Source organism: Maylandia zebra, linkage group LG6 (assembly GCF_041146795.1).
Source record: "Maylandia zebra isolate NMK-2024a linkage group LG6, Mzebra_GT3a, whole genome shotgun sequence".
Lineage (NCBI taxonomy): Eukaryota > Metazoa > Chordata > Actinopteri > Cichliformes > Cichlidae > Maylandia > Maylandia zebra.
In genome coordinates this window covers 22923993-22939791 of record NC_135172.1, presented here as the reverse complement: position 1 = coordinate 22939791, position 15799 = coordinate 22923993, and the positions used below count along the sequence as shown (strand labels likewise).

Sequence of the window (15799 nt, the reverse complement as noted above, 5' to 3'; positions counted from 1 at the left end):
TTACTACAGAGCCTTCGGTTGCTGCTTCTCTTTGGTTCTCTTTATCTTCAGTTTTGTCTTTAATAGCTGCTGTATTGCTTTGGTAAGTGGACTGATTCTTATATAGTGCATTTCTACTCTCCCTGCTTTATACAACATGCCACATTCACCCATATTAACTTTCCTAGCTAACATTCACACACGTTCATACTCCAATGGATGCATCAGAGTAACTTGGGGTTACTAACTTGAGACAAGTATTGTGCATGCAGACTGGGGAAGCCAGGGATTCAACCACTAACCTTCCTAATCAGTAGATGATCTGTGCTACCTCCTAAGCTCCAGCCACCCCTTTTTCAATGTGTTTTTGCACCGTGGCGCATTAATCAGCTGAGCAAGAGTAGAGAGTAAGACATTTTGCATTGAAAATGGTCTGCTTTCTGAAAATAAGTCAGAATTTCAAAAGATTTTTGTTTTTCTGTTAAGCCACAACACTGACCTATGAATCGTGCAAGCTTTTTTAAACTCTCTATAAGACCAAGTCATTCAAAAATAAGTGGAGATTTTCAATAATCTGTGTGAATAAATTATGAAAAACAATGATGCCGTTCAACATGGGTTTTTATTCATTGTTGGTTCATTTTCAATTCATTCTTTGTAACAGTAATAGCTGTTGGTGAAGGAGCAGCTTATCGTATAGCGGCAAGAATCGCTGCAAGGAGCGCTGGATTCTGCAGAAGTGTTGGATTCTGTAGAAGAGCTGTTATCAGGGTAAGATAACTTGTGTTAGTCCCAGTAGTCTGCAAGAAAATAAGTAATAAATATTATTACATGGGATAATGCATTCTCTGTTGAATGGCTTTCTTTGGATATGATAATATTGGAGAGTCCAGTGTGTCTAATGTTCAAACATAGAAAGACAAACATGACACTCACCCCCTCCCTAGATGAAGAACGTGCATCACGCTCGTGTGCTGAGTCAATCTGTTTAAAAAAAACAAAAAATACATGCAAATGTGTTGTTTGGATATAACAGTACAGGAACACTGATACAGTCTCTGGTGACACGATTCCACACACAGTACAAGATATAGTTATACATTTTATATTAAAACATTAATTTAGTCTTCAGTCATATTACACTTACAGGATTTGCCAGAGCAAGGCTCAGCAGGCATCCAAGCAGAAACACAACCTTGATCATGGTTTCAGTGATTCACCTGTTAACAATAATTTTGATGAGATGTGGTCAAAACCATCAGCCAAATCACCATTCCACCAACATTACATTGAAAACACAGAAGCAATAAAGGATTGATGAGAAATGTTACCGTCAGGTCTTCACAACTTCAGCAGACTGTCTCAGAGATGTGGATGATTGTGGTAATGCTGTACTGACAGTGGAGCTTTTTATACACAGTTGCAAGAGATGATTTAATCTCATTTGCATAACTGTTGGGAAATTATAATTCTTAGTAAACATCCTCATCTTAATATAAGAGGAAACACAATTAGGCAATATTTAAGGACACACCTGATTAAACCCTTTTGCTACAGCACAATTAAATAGCAACAAGCTGCTGACTTTTATCCTGTCAACCAATCAAAAGATTATATGGCAACATGTGATATTTGGTTGTTTAGAAACCCCTGAAAACGTTGGAGGTGACGACAGTCGGAGAGAGAGAGAGAGAGAGAGAGAGAGAGAGAGAACAATAGCGAGCGGTTTCCATAAACCAGGACCTGCTCTTGATGTTCTTTAATTGATTTTTGTCTTCTTATCTATTAAATAAAGTTAATGTACCTTTGTTCTATAACAGCAAGTCATTAAGAAAAAACTGGGTGTTGTTTGTCAACTGCTTAAGCTGCGAAATCTCCTGATTTGTAATAATAGCGAGGTATTTCCATCTGTTTACCAGTTTGTAGACACTATAGGGTGGACACCTACAGTGGTAATATGCATTACTTTCTAGTTATATGAAGAAGTGTTTCTCAAACTTTTGGAGCCATGGCCAATATTTCACATTAGAAAAATCACACAGCACACAACCAAACAAAATGTTGCAAAAAGCATATTGATAATTTTCCCTTGAGAATCCGTGGTGGAAATGATTCAGTGTGTCCCCAGCAGAGATGGGCAGTAACGCGTTACTGTAATCTGATTACTTTTTTCAAGTAACGAGTAAAGTAAGGGATTACTATTGCAAAAACGGTAATTAGATTACCGTTACTTTCCCGTAGGAACGCTGCGTTACTGCGTTACTAAAACCGTGATTTTTTGCGAGAATGTCTCACGACAGTGACGTAAGCCAGTGCGCCTTTAGTGACAACAGCTGTGTGCAGATCAACAATGGACCATATATCGATTGTGGGAGAGAGTATGAGCATGCAGCGTTTAAAACGTGGAAGTACTGACCTTACTTTGAGTTTGATTCCATAAAAAGTGACAAAAACATTAGCATCCGTTGTGCGTGGGAAGAAAACTTCTTTTTACAGCGAAAAAACCCCCTAAACTTCCAAGCAAGCACCGAGTGCGCAACGATGTAATGGGAAATTCACAGAGAAACTCGCGGATTCTTCAACTGACCGCAGCACACCTGCACCAGGGTAAACCTCTGCCTATGCCACTCCTGCTTTACAGGTGAAAATAGAGCAAAAGGACCGCTGAGTCTTTGACTTTATTTATTTTCTGCTGTGTTTTACTTGCATCTATTTGAAAGACTGAGTGTAAACACAAAAAATATTTTATTTTATGTGCTGGAATGTGCAGAAAATAGGTTTAAATGTTAAACTAATTTATTCAAGTCAGAGAATGTTGCATATAATTAAATTTTTGCTTGATGCATAAAGTTTAAAGATTAAAACTAATAAAACAAGTAAAAAAAAGAGACTTTTCCATTTGATTACATTTTGTATGATGGATTATGCAGAAAAAGTAGAATTGGGCTGAAAGATCTATCGCTTTATCGCCTCTTCAGGTTGTAAATCGTGTTTTTAAAAAGGAACTAAGTAACTAAGTAATTAATTACTTTTGAAAATAAGTAATCAGTAAAGTAACGGGATTACTTTTTTGGGGAAGTAATCAGTAATTAGTTACTGATTACTTTTTTCAAGTAACTTGACCAACACTGGTCCCCAGTATACCTTTTTTGCCTCGTTCTGACCACTAGTCATGTTATGGCCTTCATCTTGGTCAGAATTTTCTCCAGAACCCAGATCAGATTGACTACTCTTTCTTTTCAAATATTCATCTATTGCTATTACGCCCTGCGTGGTCTCACAGCATGACTATTATGTAATTTCTTCTTCCTGTCCTTCTGTTTTACTGGGAGTTGGCAACCTATTTAATTACTGCCCTCTAGTGGAAGAGAAAGTAATTGTTCTGCCTGTTACTCATGCCCATTGCTTAGAGTACTAATCAGGTGGAACCAGATGATCTTCCAGGGCACACCTAATCATTTCTCCAGTGGCTGGCAAACACTGATATTGTCACGGAAAACGGGGTGAGCCGTGTGGAGGCATAAATGAGGACCCAAGAGCAGGCATTCGCTGAGATGCGAACGAGGTTTATTGCAACATAAAACACAAGGAGAAAATGGCAAAACGGAACTAAAGATAAACTACACTGGGAGAAACTAAACTACAAAACAGCAGAGCAGAACATGGAGGAAGGTGGGCGAAGGCACATGAAGGTTGACAGCAGGGCAAACACACAGTAGATACACAGACGGACCAGCAAACAGCACACAAGTAGACACAACTTAAATACACACTGAAGAACACAGGGCGATTACACACATGTGGGAAACACAGCTGGACCTGATGAGCGTGATGAGACGAGGGGGAAGCAAAACTAAATACAATGACGTAAGACATGGACCTTCAAAGTAAAACAGGAAACAGTTCAGAAAGACGACGGCGTGACACTGAACTAAAGCTACACTAAACACGAAGGCACAAAACACAAACCCTAAGAACAAACCCTAAACCAGAATAAACTGAAACATAGAATTATAATATTCAAAACACGATAACTAAACAATCAGAACATAAATAATATCACAGATAAATACCAAAATACAACAAACTGAAAATGCTGGGTCAAATGACCCAGGACCGTGACAGATATAAAGATTAATGTTTACATTGAAGTATTGGACAAATCTGTTGACCTGTATTATTTCATCCAGAACATCCCGAACACCACTACAACAACCTCCTTCTCTCTGAGACAGTCTGCTGCAGCCTTACAACTTAAGGTAATTAAATCTTTACTCTCAGCATTTCTTGTGTAAGGATTGTGAAAGATAATTGTTTTGTTTTTTAATTGATGTATTTGTCATTTTGCTATCTTATTGTCTTTAATGTCTTTGTTTGTTTGTTTTTTATCAACAGGTATAATAACTGAAACCATGCTGAAGGCATTTCTGTTTGGATGCTTCCTGCACTGAACATTCAGAATCTCACTACAACAACCTCCTTCTCTCTGAGACTGTCACAGTCCTGAGTTGGTGACCCAGTGTTCTGTATCTCTTTAATTTGTGTTTCTTGATTATTTGTTATTCATGGTTTTCACTGTTAGTGTTTTGGTTTCTGTCCTAGTATTTCTAGCTCCCTAGTTCAGTAGTATTTCTTGAGTTCTAGTTCTTAGGTTTTGGTATTTGGCTTCCCTGTGTCCTGTGTTGTCTACTCGGTGCCCTCCCATCCCACGTTTCACGTTCCTATGTTCTCTGTCTCCCCGGTCTCTTTGTTAAGTTTACTATCTTGTGTTCAGTCGCTATGTTTCCTGTTTTACTTTGAAGGTCCGTGTCTTATGTCATTGTATTCAGTTTTCCTTCCTCCCTGTCTCGTCATGTTCATTAGGTTGAGCCATGTCTCCCTCCTGTGTTACCTCTGCATGACGTCCCTGTATTGCCTCAGCGTTCTCTCCATCAGCTTTCCTGTGTTTCCTGGTTCCTCATCCCCTGGTTCTGGTCAATCCTCAGGTTATATGTTTATGGTTAGTTTTCCCTAGTTTAGGTTTTGTTAGTTTTCTCTGTTCCACCTGTTTGCAGTATTGATCATCCATAAATAAAGGCTCGCTTTCTGTTCAAAACATTCTCCCGCATCCATGTCTGCATTTGGGTCCCCATTCTTCTAAAATCCCACACATCTGCCTCTGCAGCTGTGACAGAGACAGTCTGCTGCAGCTGTACAAATAACATTTTTACTCTCAGTATTTTTTGTGCACGGATTGTGAAGGATAATTTTTATTTGCTTGGATGAATCTGTCGTTTTAGTTCATCTTATTGTATCTTAACTTTTTCTCAACTTATCTATTCATCTTATTGAACATCACTTTCTGTAAAATGTTCTGTAAAATGGATATTTTTCTCTCTAGAGATGACCAACAAACAACATCTCCCTGCAGCAGCTTCTCTCTGCCTTCCTACAAGCACTTGCTACAACTACTACAACAGCTGCATCCATTATAACTCCCTGAAATCATAAAGGAAACTAAAAAACCAAAGAGTGGTTTTAAGCCAGCATTGCATTTATGACGCCAGGACAATGTTGCTTGTTTTGCTTTACTTTTTCTCTTTTCTAAATTGAATCTTGACTTTTGACTTTCTGATCACTGTTGTGTTTAGTAGCTGCCAAATAAAGTTCATCAGTGAAAATCAGTTAAACTCAAAATGTATTTTGTTTGTTTGTTTGTTTTTCACAAACACCATTGTATTGTATGGTTAGGCACAAGTTTTTGTACACAGATTCTGCCATTTTTTCTCTGTACACAATCACAGGGAATTTTAAATCAAACAATTGAGATACTATTGCAGAATTGCAGACGTTCACCTTTAATGTGGGTGGGTCTTTACAAAAATATGACATCAACTGTTTAAGTATTACAAACATTTTTATCTTTAGTGCCCAATTTTGAGCAGCTCAGTACTAATTGGATAACCTGACATCATTTTATATACAAACATCATTTTTTTTAATGCTTTGACTGAAATACTTAAGTCTATACACCATGAACATCACAAATACTGTGTACCCTTCAGATGTTCTTCTTGGCATTTACTACAGAGCCTTCGGTTGCTGCTTCTCTTTGGTTCTCTTTATCTTCAGTTTTGTCTTTAATAGCTGCTGTATTGCTTTGGTAAGTGGACTGATTCTTATATAGTGCATTTCTACTCTCCCTGCTTTATACAACATGCCACATTCACCCATATTAACTTTCCTAGCTAACATTCACACACGTTCATACTCCAATGGATGCATCAGAGTAACTTGGGGTTACTAACTTGAGACAAGTATTGTGCATGCAGACTGGGGAAGCCAGGGATTCAACCACTAACCTTCCTAATCAGTAGATGATCTGTGCTACCTCCTAAGCTCCAGCCACCCCTTTTTCAATGTGTTTTTGCACCGTGGCGCATTAATCAGCTGAGCAAGAGTAGAGAGTAAGACATTTTGCATTGAAAATGGTCTGCTTTCTGAAAATAAGTCAGAATTTCAAAAGATTTTTGTTTTTCTGTTAAGCCACAACACTGACCTATGAATCGTGCAAGCTTTTTTAAACTCTCTATAAGACCAAGTCATTCAAAAATAAGTGGAGATTTTCAATAATCTGTGTGAATAAATTATGAAAAACAATGATGCCGTTCAACATGGGTTTTTATTCATTGTTGGTTCATTTTCAATTCATTCTTTGTAACAGTAATAGCTGTTGGTGAAGGAGCAGCTTATCGTATAGCGGCAAGAATCGCTGCAAGGAGCGCTGGATTCTGCAGAAGTGTTGGATTCTGTAGAAGAGCTGTTATCAGGGTAAGATAACGTGTGTTAGTCCCAGTAGTCTGCAAGAAAATAAGTAATAAATATTATTACATGGGATAATGCATTCTCTGTTGAATGGCTTTCTTTGGATATGATAATATTGGAGAGTCCAGTGTGTCTAATGTTCAAACATAGAAAGACAAACATGACACTCACCCCCTCCCTAGATGAAGAACGTGCATCACGCTCGTGTGCTGAGTCAATCTGTTTAAAAAAAACAAAAAATACATGCAAATGTGTTGTTTGGATATAACAGTACAGGAACACTGATACAGTCTCTGGTGACACGATTCCACACACAGTACAAGATATAGTTATACATTTTATATTAAAACATTAATTTAGTCTTCAGTCATATTACACTTACAGGATTTGCCAGAGCAAGGCTCAGCAGGCATCCAAGCAGAAACACAACCTTGATCATGGTTTCAGTGATTCACCTGTTAACAATAATTTTGATGAGATGTGGTCAAAACCATCAGCCAAATCACCATTCCACCAACATTACATTGAAAACACAGAAGCAATAAAGGATTGATGAGAAATGTTACCGTCAGGTCTTCACAACTTCAGCAGACTGTCTCAGAGATGTGGATGATTGTGGTAATGCTGTACTGACAGTGGAGCTTTTTATACACAGTTGCAAGAGATGATTTAATCTCATTTGCGTAACTGTTGGGAAATTATAATGCTTAGTAAACATCCTCATCTTAATATAAGAGGAAACACAATTAGGCAATAATCAGGGACACACCTGAATTACACCTAATTCTTAGTAGGTATGATTTCTGTCAGAAATTATATGCCATGGTTGGTTTTGTCTAACATTCAATTGTGAAACTGTGGTGTACATTGTCCTTACTTGATATCAATTTTGGTCTGAGATACTTAAAACTAAAGGGTTAAGTACCAGTCTTCCAGTCAGCATTCAGTGATATTTTCTTTTGTCCTAGAGGTCTTGAATGTGAAGAAATGTTGTATTTTATAGAATAATACTGGGGATTTGTGGTCTGTTGTGTATGCAAGAGCTAATCTTGTTTCTGAACCACAGTGATATGAGATTTGCATGGTATGTATTCACATACAAAACTAAAATGTTTTTGTGAATGTTCCTTACGTACAATTACGTACAATTGTCTACACATAAAAATATATGAAGAATGGTCACTATGTCCTCTCTATCTTTATATCTATATAATAAATCTTTGTGTATTACCACTGCAGTTTCAATTAAAAGAATTTTTAAAAATGCAAGTGAGCATGACCATTTCTATTTATCTTCTAACATCCAGGGATCCTCATGATGTGTTTCACAGTGTCTAACAAGCTTTGTAAAGTATCTTGATGCATGCTCAATCATCCTGGTAAGGAAGTTGAAAAACTGAATCTGTCCATCTTGATGTGGCGTTTAGAGTAGGAGAGCGCAGTGTTTAGAGAAAATGCTTCTCAGCTGTTCCGATGCTCGTAACACCTAAGCAATCACTAAGGACTTTCACTTGAAAAAAAGTAGTTGTCCTACTCTCCTGTCTTGCCTTGGGCATTCTTTAATCAAATTACTGGAGTTTGAGGACATGAACTGATAACTTTCTCCTTCAGGATTTTATGGTAGAGAGAAAAGAAGTCACTACCACTGTCACAGTTTTACCACTGTCACTGTTTTAGTTTTGCACCAAAGGGACTGGCCTAATGCCTCAAACCTCTCAAAAAGGTCAACTTTTGTCTCATCAGTCCAAAGAAGATTTTACCAAAAGTTAGACGCAATAAGTCCGATACAACTTTATGAAGCTCACTTCTGTGTGATGGCAGCGACACTGCGGTGGGTTGTTGAAGATATCCTGAACTTTTGTCTTTGTAACTGCTGCTGATTTTAGCTGTTAACTGATGTTAGCCAGCATTAGTGAAACTTTCTCTGAAGTTGATGTAACAGTGTTGGACTCAGCCTCTTGACAAATAAGCTCTCATACAATGTGAGAATGTGATGAAACTGTTTATCACCGGGAAAGTGTGATATATGTAGTGTGATAGGGCACTCGAACCTAATCCTAGCAAAATTTTAGCTTATGACCTGGCTGGTTTTGTTGTTTAGTCAGCTTTTTTTTTTGGTGTGGTATAGCTCTCATTTCAAAAACACAAGCAAGGACCCACCTTTCCTGTTCTTTAATTAATAATAATAATGGACTGCATTTATATAGCCCTTTTCAAGACCCTCAAAGCACTTTACAATTCCACTATTCATTCACACAGTGATGGAGGCAAGCTACAGTTGTAGCCACAGCTGCTCTGGGGCAGACTGACAGAAGCGAGGCTGCCATATCACGCTATCAGCCCCTCTGGCCATCACCAGTAGGTGAAGTGTCTTGCCCAAGGACACAACAGCCAAGACAGACAGAGCTGGGGATCGAACCGGCAACCATCCGGTTACAAGATGAGCTTCCCCACCCCCTGAAACACGGTCACCCAAATTGAATACCTTTTAAGTTTTATGTGGACCATCTATCAAATAAACTCAAACCTATAACAGCGACTCATTTCCCAACAATCCCTGATGCTACACTGGGTGTTGTCTGTAAACTGCCTAAGCTGGTAAAGCTCCTGATTTGTAATCATAGCGAGGATTTCCATCTGTTTACCAGTTTGCAAACACTACAGGGTGGAGACCTACATTACGGTGGTAATGTGCAATGTTTTCTGGTTATATTCAGATTAATGTTAACATTTCAGTATTGGACAAATCTATTAAACTGTGTTATTTCTGAAACTTGTGATGAAATGAGTCCAACATAATTATATCAGCTTGAACTGTGAAATAAATGCCAGAAAATTTTTTTTAAATTTTGAGTGTTTGTTGAACCCTTCTGATGAAATGTTTTCAAAAAGATATTCAATTTAAATTTTCACATACAGGTATTTAAATTTGTATCATATTTGCTACATCTGGCAACAAAAAGTCACAAAAGTAAAAAAAAAAAAAAGATCAAATATGTTACACTTGGCTTTACAGGGCTAGTCATCAGCCACACCTTGAAATGTGGAGGAGGATGTATTCTTAACAAAGCTGATCCAGTAACTGTATATAAGAAAAGCTGAACATCCAGAACACCACTACAACAACCTCCTTGAGACAATCTGCTGCGGCCTTACAACTTAAGGTGATTAAATCTTTACTCTTAGCATTTCTTGAGTAAGGATTGTGAAAGACATTTTTTTTTTTTTGCTTGAGTGAATTTGTCATTTTAGCATATCTTATTGTCTTTAATCTTTTTTCAACAGGTACATTAACTGAAACAATACTGAAAGTACTTCTGCTTGGATGCTTCCTGTGCGGGACTCTGGTTAAACCTGCAAGTATTATCATAAGTGATATATTAGCAGATATTATTTTAATATGCAAATACAAGTAATACCACACTTTGGATGATGGTGAGGGCACACGGACACTATGAGGCGAGTGCTTTCTTTCGCCCCCACATTCAAATCACAGATGAACTGTAAAAGCTTTGGGGGGGTTTTTCTCTCTACAGATCACCAACAACAACAATATCTCCCTGCAGCAGCTTCTCTCTGCCCTCCTACAAGCACTTGCTACAGCTACTATAACAGCTGCACCCACTATAACTCCCTGAAATCATAAAGGAAACTAAATTTCAATGAGTGGTTTTAAGCCAGCATTGCTTTTATGAAGCCAGCACAATGTTGCTTGTTTTGCATTAGATTTCCTCTTTTCCAAATTGAATCTTGATTTTTTTATTAAATCTTTCTGCTCACTATTGTGTTAAGTCACTGCCAAATAAAGTTCATCACTGAAAATCTGACTCAAATTTTTTGTATTTAATTTTTACATACACCTTTCTATTTTTAAGCCCACAAGTTTTTGTACACATATTTTTTCATTTTTTCTCTGTACACAATCACAGTGAATTTTCAAACAAACCATCAAGATAATGTTGAATTGCAGACTTTCAGCTTTAGTTCAAGTGTCTTTAGAAAAATACTGCATTGACTGTGTAAGAACTACAAATACCGATACCTTTTATCTGTAGACCCAGCAGCTCAAAAATAGCTGGATGAATTGACATCATTTTATATACAAACATTATTTTTTATACTTTGATGGAAATAACACAAACCATAAGCATCAAAAATACTGGTTCTCTTCAGATTTTTTTTTAGGCCTTTAGGAAAAGTCTTCAGGTTCTGCTTCTTTGTGGGTCTCTTTTTCTTCAGTTTTGTCTCCAGTATCTGCTGTGTGGGTTTGTGTTGGGTGACTGACTTGGCCATTGCACCTCAATAAATGGACAAACCAGTGCTGTGTCTACTCATTACCAACGAATGTGCAAAGAACTAATGATTACATTGTATCTGTAGGCACTTTGTTACTAGCAGTCTAGCACAGATACAGTTAATTTGTTACTATTTCTTTAGTTGAATCTACGAACAACCACAAAAAAGAACATAGTTTGACAGGCAGAAATTTGTATTTTTGCACAAATGAGTTGATTCCCAGAGAACGGTTACAAAAAAACACACACAAAAAAAATAAAACCTCCGGGTAATGGCGTTTACTGGGTAGACGTGCTTTAGGTCCGCTCCACTACACGGCTCAGCATTTACCTAACGAACCTACTTTTTTTTGAGATTTTGCTTCCCAGTTTTGGATGCCTTTTGCTTTTGTCGGTTACCGAAGATTTAAAGAATGTCTAAGTCAAGGGGCAAACAAGACCGAGAAACCTCGACACTTGCGGCGCCTGTAACTGCAGCCGAGATTAGCTTAATGCTCGAGGAGCATAGAGCTGCATTGCTAGCGGACTTCAAGTCATCCTTTCAGGACTTGTCCTCTAAGTTAGACACTGTGCAGTCTGCAGTGCAGGACCACGGTCAACGCATTGATTCTTTGGAATCGACATACACTGAATTTGACCAACGTCTGGACCAATTAGAGTCCGAATGCTCTATGCTTCGCAAAGACAACAACTGGCTAAAATCCAAGGTGGCAGACTTGGAAGGTCGCAGCAGGAGGCAGAATATACGACTTGTAGGACTACCTGAGGACATTGAAGGCCCACGCCCGACAGCTTTCTTTTCTCAACTCCTCGTCGATGTTTTTGGAACGCAGATGCTTCCCTCGCCGCCCGAGCTGGACAGGGCGCACCGGAGTCCAGTTCCGAAATCGACGAAACCACGGCCGGTCATTCTGCGATTTCACCGGTACCAAATAAAAGATCTTATAATCCGGGAAGCTCGTAAGAAAGGCGAGCTCAGCTACAACGGCCACAGGATCCGGCTATATGAAGACTACAGCCCGGAGGTGGTGAAGAACCGAGCTGAGTATAAAGACGCGATGTCTGAACTTTATAAGCGGGGATTTAAACCTGCGCTCCTCTTCCCGGCTAAACTGCGCATCGTTCTGCCCGCAGGGGAGAAACAGTGGTTTACGTCTGCTTCGGAAGCCGATAAGTTCGTGCAGGGCTTGAGGAACGAGGCTGAAGCTCAAAGGCCACAATGACTGACAGCTGCGAGTAAAGTGACTTGAATCCTTGTTGACTTGCAGGCAATCGGACGATTGCAGAGAAGGCAGGCAAGCACTACATGTTTCTGTTACTTCAGGGTATACTAGTTGTCACCATTCTAACACTTGGTTCTTATGTTTCTTTTGTAATATTTTGAATTAATGTTCACTGATCCCTAGAAGGTTCGACTTATATTGGGATATACACTTAGTACTTCAAAGTTAAGGTTATATGGAGTTTCTATGTAGCAGGAGTTTGGGCTAGGAGGTTGAAGCTGTTGGGAATATACTCCGGTCACCTTAGTTCAGAAAGGGGACCTAGTGGGTGGTTGGGGCGGGGTGGGGGGAACTATGGCCTCGAGTTATTGTTCCTGTTTTTGTTTGCTTTGGTTGTATGTGGGTTTGTGTTGTGTGTTGTGTTTTTGGTTTTTTTGTTGTTGTTGTTGTTGTTTTTTTTTTGTTGTTTTTTCTCTTGTCCCCTCCCATGTACGGTCAACTTGTTATTGTCACCAGATTTCAGTAAAACATATATATGGCTAGTTATAGCACTAACAATAGTACTATTAGATTCTTGTCTTGGAATGTGAAAGGCTTGAACGGTCCGGTAAAGAGATCTCGGGTTCTCAGCCACGTAAAACATCTCAGTGCAGATGTAGCTTTTCTCCAGGAGACTCATTTGCGAGCCAAAGATCATAAAAGACTTAAACCTCCATGGATAGGTCATATGTTTCATTCAAACTTTGATATTCGAGCCAGAGGAGTGGCAATTTTAATTAGGAATGAAATACATTTTTCTCTCACTAAATTGATTGCTGACAAAAATGGGCGATATCTAATTGTTGTAGGGACCCTCATGAATAACCCAGTTGTTTTAGTGAACATCTATGCCCCAAACTTTGACAACACTCTGTTTGCTAATAATCTTCTGAGGATGATTCCTGACTTAGATACACACCTCCTGATATTTGGAGGTGATTTAAACTGCGTTATTGACCCAGCTTTAGACAAATCTGCCACTGGCTCTAAAGCATCATCTGCTATGTCCAGGGCTTTCTCACACTTTATGACCCAAAATGGATACATTGATCCTTGGAGGTTTTTTAATCCCCAAGCCAGAGAATATTCCTTTTTTTCAAATGTTCATCACACATATTCTCGGATCGATAATTTTTTTATAAATGGCTCCATGGCTTCTAAAGTTTGCAACTCTGAATATCTTCCGATTGTTATATCTGATCATGCTCCATTAATCCTGGATATGGCTTTGTCTCCTGGCTATAGACCTCAGCACCCATGGAGGTTGAACTCTCTTCTTTTGTCTGATTCAGCTTTCTGTGACTATATCTTATCTGCAATTGATAACTTCTTAACTACGAATGAGTCTGAGGACATCTCAAACTCTCTACTATGGGAAACTCTTAAAGCATACCTCAGGGGCCAAATAATTTCCTATTTATCTCACCTATCTAAATCTAAGAAAGCTAAGCAAAATGAACTTTCTGCCAAAATTCAAGCTCTAGATCGGCAACACGCTCAAACTCCCTCACCTGAAATATATAAGCAGCGTCTTAACCTGCAATCGGAGTTCAGTCTCCTGTCGACCCATGATGCAGAGCAATTGTTATTACGGTCCCGTGGCAACTATTATGAACATGGTGATAAAGCCTCTCGTCTGTTAGCCCACCAGCTACGTCACCAATCGGCATCTCGCCAAATATTGCAAATTAGAAATGAATCGGGAACTTTGACTTCTGATCCAACGGAAATCAACTCAATTTTGAAGTCATTTTATAGTTCTCTGTATACATCAGAGTTCCCCTCTAATTCTATAGATATGAACCAGTTTCTTAACAAATTGGATACCCCTACAATTACAACCTCAACAGCAGCAGAAATAGATGCACCACTCACTTTGGATGAGGTTATATCATCAATCACATCCTTACAGTCTGGAAAGTCCCCTGGTCCTGATGGGTTCCCAGCCGAATTTTATAAAAAATTCCACTTAAAACTGGCCCCTCTGCTGCTGTCGGTTTTTGAGGAGTCTCTGAAAGGCGGCTCTCTCCCTCAGACACTAAGACAGGCTTCTGTCTCATTACTGCATAAAGAAGGAAAGGATCCTACCTGTTGTGGCTCTTATCGACCAATAAGCCTTCTTAATGTAGACTTTAAAATCTTATCCAAACTGCTAGCAACCCGTTTGGAAAGAGTTCTCCCTTCTATTATATCAGACGAACAGACAGGCTTTATTAAAGGAAGACATTCCTTTTTTAATATATGGTCCCTTCTTAATATAATATATTCCAGAAATCATAGTACCGTCCCTGAGGTGGTGATTTCATTGGATGCTGAAAAAGCATTTGATTGAGTGGAATGGGAGTATCTTTTTGCAGTCTTGAGGAAATTTGGTTTTGGTGACAGTTTTATATCTTGGATTCATCTTTTATATACTACGCCACTGCCATCTGTTTGTACTAATAATGTGAATTCTGAGTATTTTACTCTATCACGTGGTACACGTCAAGGCTGCCCACTCTCACCTTTACTTTTTACTTTAGCAATAAAGCCTCTTTCTGTGACTCTCAGAACCTCGCCTCTGTTTCAAGGGGTTATTCGTGGTGGTACGGAATATAGGGTTGCTCTGTATGCAGATGACTTATTACTATATGTTACAAATCCAACAATTTATTTACCCTCTATAATGGAAATACTTGTGAGTTTTGGCTCTTTCTCTGAGTACAAGATTAATATACAAAAAAGTGAATGTTTTCCTATAAACCCAGTTGCAAAGGAGCTTAGACAGACAGATTTTAATTTCCATTTAGCTTTCTCAGGTTTTAGATATCTAGGAGTGCATATTACCAGTTCATTTAAAGCTTTGCGAACAGCTAATCTTAACCCTTTGCTGACCTATGTCAGGTTGGCTTTTCAAAGGTGGGCAAATCTTCCTGTGTCACTTCTTGGCAGGATTAATATTATAAAAATGAATATTCTACCTAAATTCCTCTACCTTTTTCAGTGTATCCCATTGTTTCTACCTAAGTCCTTTTTCAAATCTGTGAATCGAATGATTTCATCATTTATATGGGCAAATAAGACCCCCAGGATTAGTATGACCTCACTACAACAGGGTAAGCTCAGTGGGGGTCTTGCTTTGCCCAACTTGATGTTTTATTATTGGGCAGCCAACATTCAGAAGTATACCTATTGGCTGAATGATCCTCAAGCTACTTGGTGTTGCCTTGAGGCTCAATCATGTTTCTCTTCCTCACTCCCAGCACTATTATTTTCATCCCTTCCGGTTTCCCTGTTACGATTCACAGACAACCCTGTTCTAATTGGCTCTCTAAAAATATGGTATCAATTCCGGCGTCACTTCAATTCTATCTCTGCTTCTGCTCTGACCCCAGTCTGCAACAACCACCTCTTCCCCCCATCCCTGGTGGACTCCTCCTTCAGTATATGGGCAAGAAAAGGTATCAAATGTTTTCATGA

The 15799-nt window shown here is 38.8% G+C and overlaps 2 long non-coding RNA genes across 2 annotated transcripts; both read right to left on the bottom strand.

The window, feature by feature from the left end:
* Nucleotides 1-582: 582 nt before the first annotated feature.
* LOC101468475 (uncharacterized) lies at nucleotides 583-1442 on the bottom strand. Its single transcript, XR_191148.5, has 4 exons — nucleotides 1311-1442; nucleotides 1127-1199; nucleotides 916-963; nucleotides 583-779 (listed from the first exon to the last, which is right to left on the bottom strand). It is a non-coding gene; the product is annotated as an uncharacterized LOC101468475 (long non-coding RNA).
* Nucleotides 1443-6621: 5179 nt separating this feature from the next.
* LOC106676543 (uncharacterized) lies at nucleotides 6622-7409 on the bottom strand. The gene is made up of 4 exons (XR_001342332.3): nucleotides 7350-7409; nucleotides 7166-7238; nucleotides 6955-7002; nucleotides 6622-6818 (listed from the first exon to the last, which is right to left on the bottom strand). It is a non-coding gene; the product is annotated as an uncharacterized LOC106676543 (long non-coding RNA).
* Nucleotides 7410-15799: the final 8390 nt, after the last annotated feature.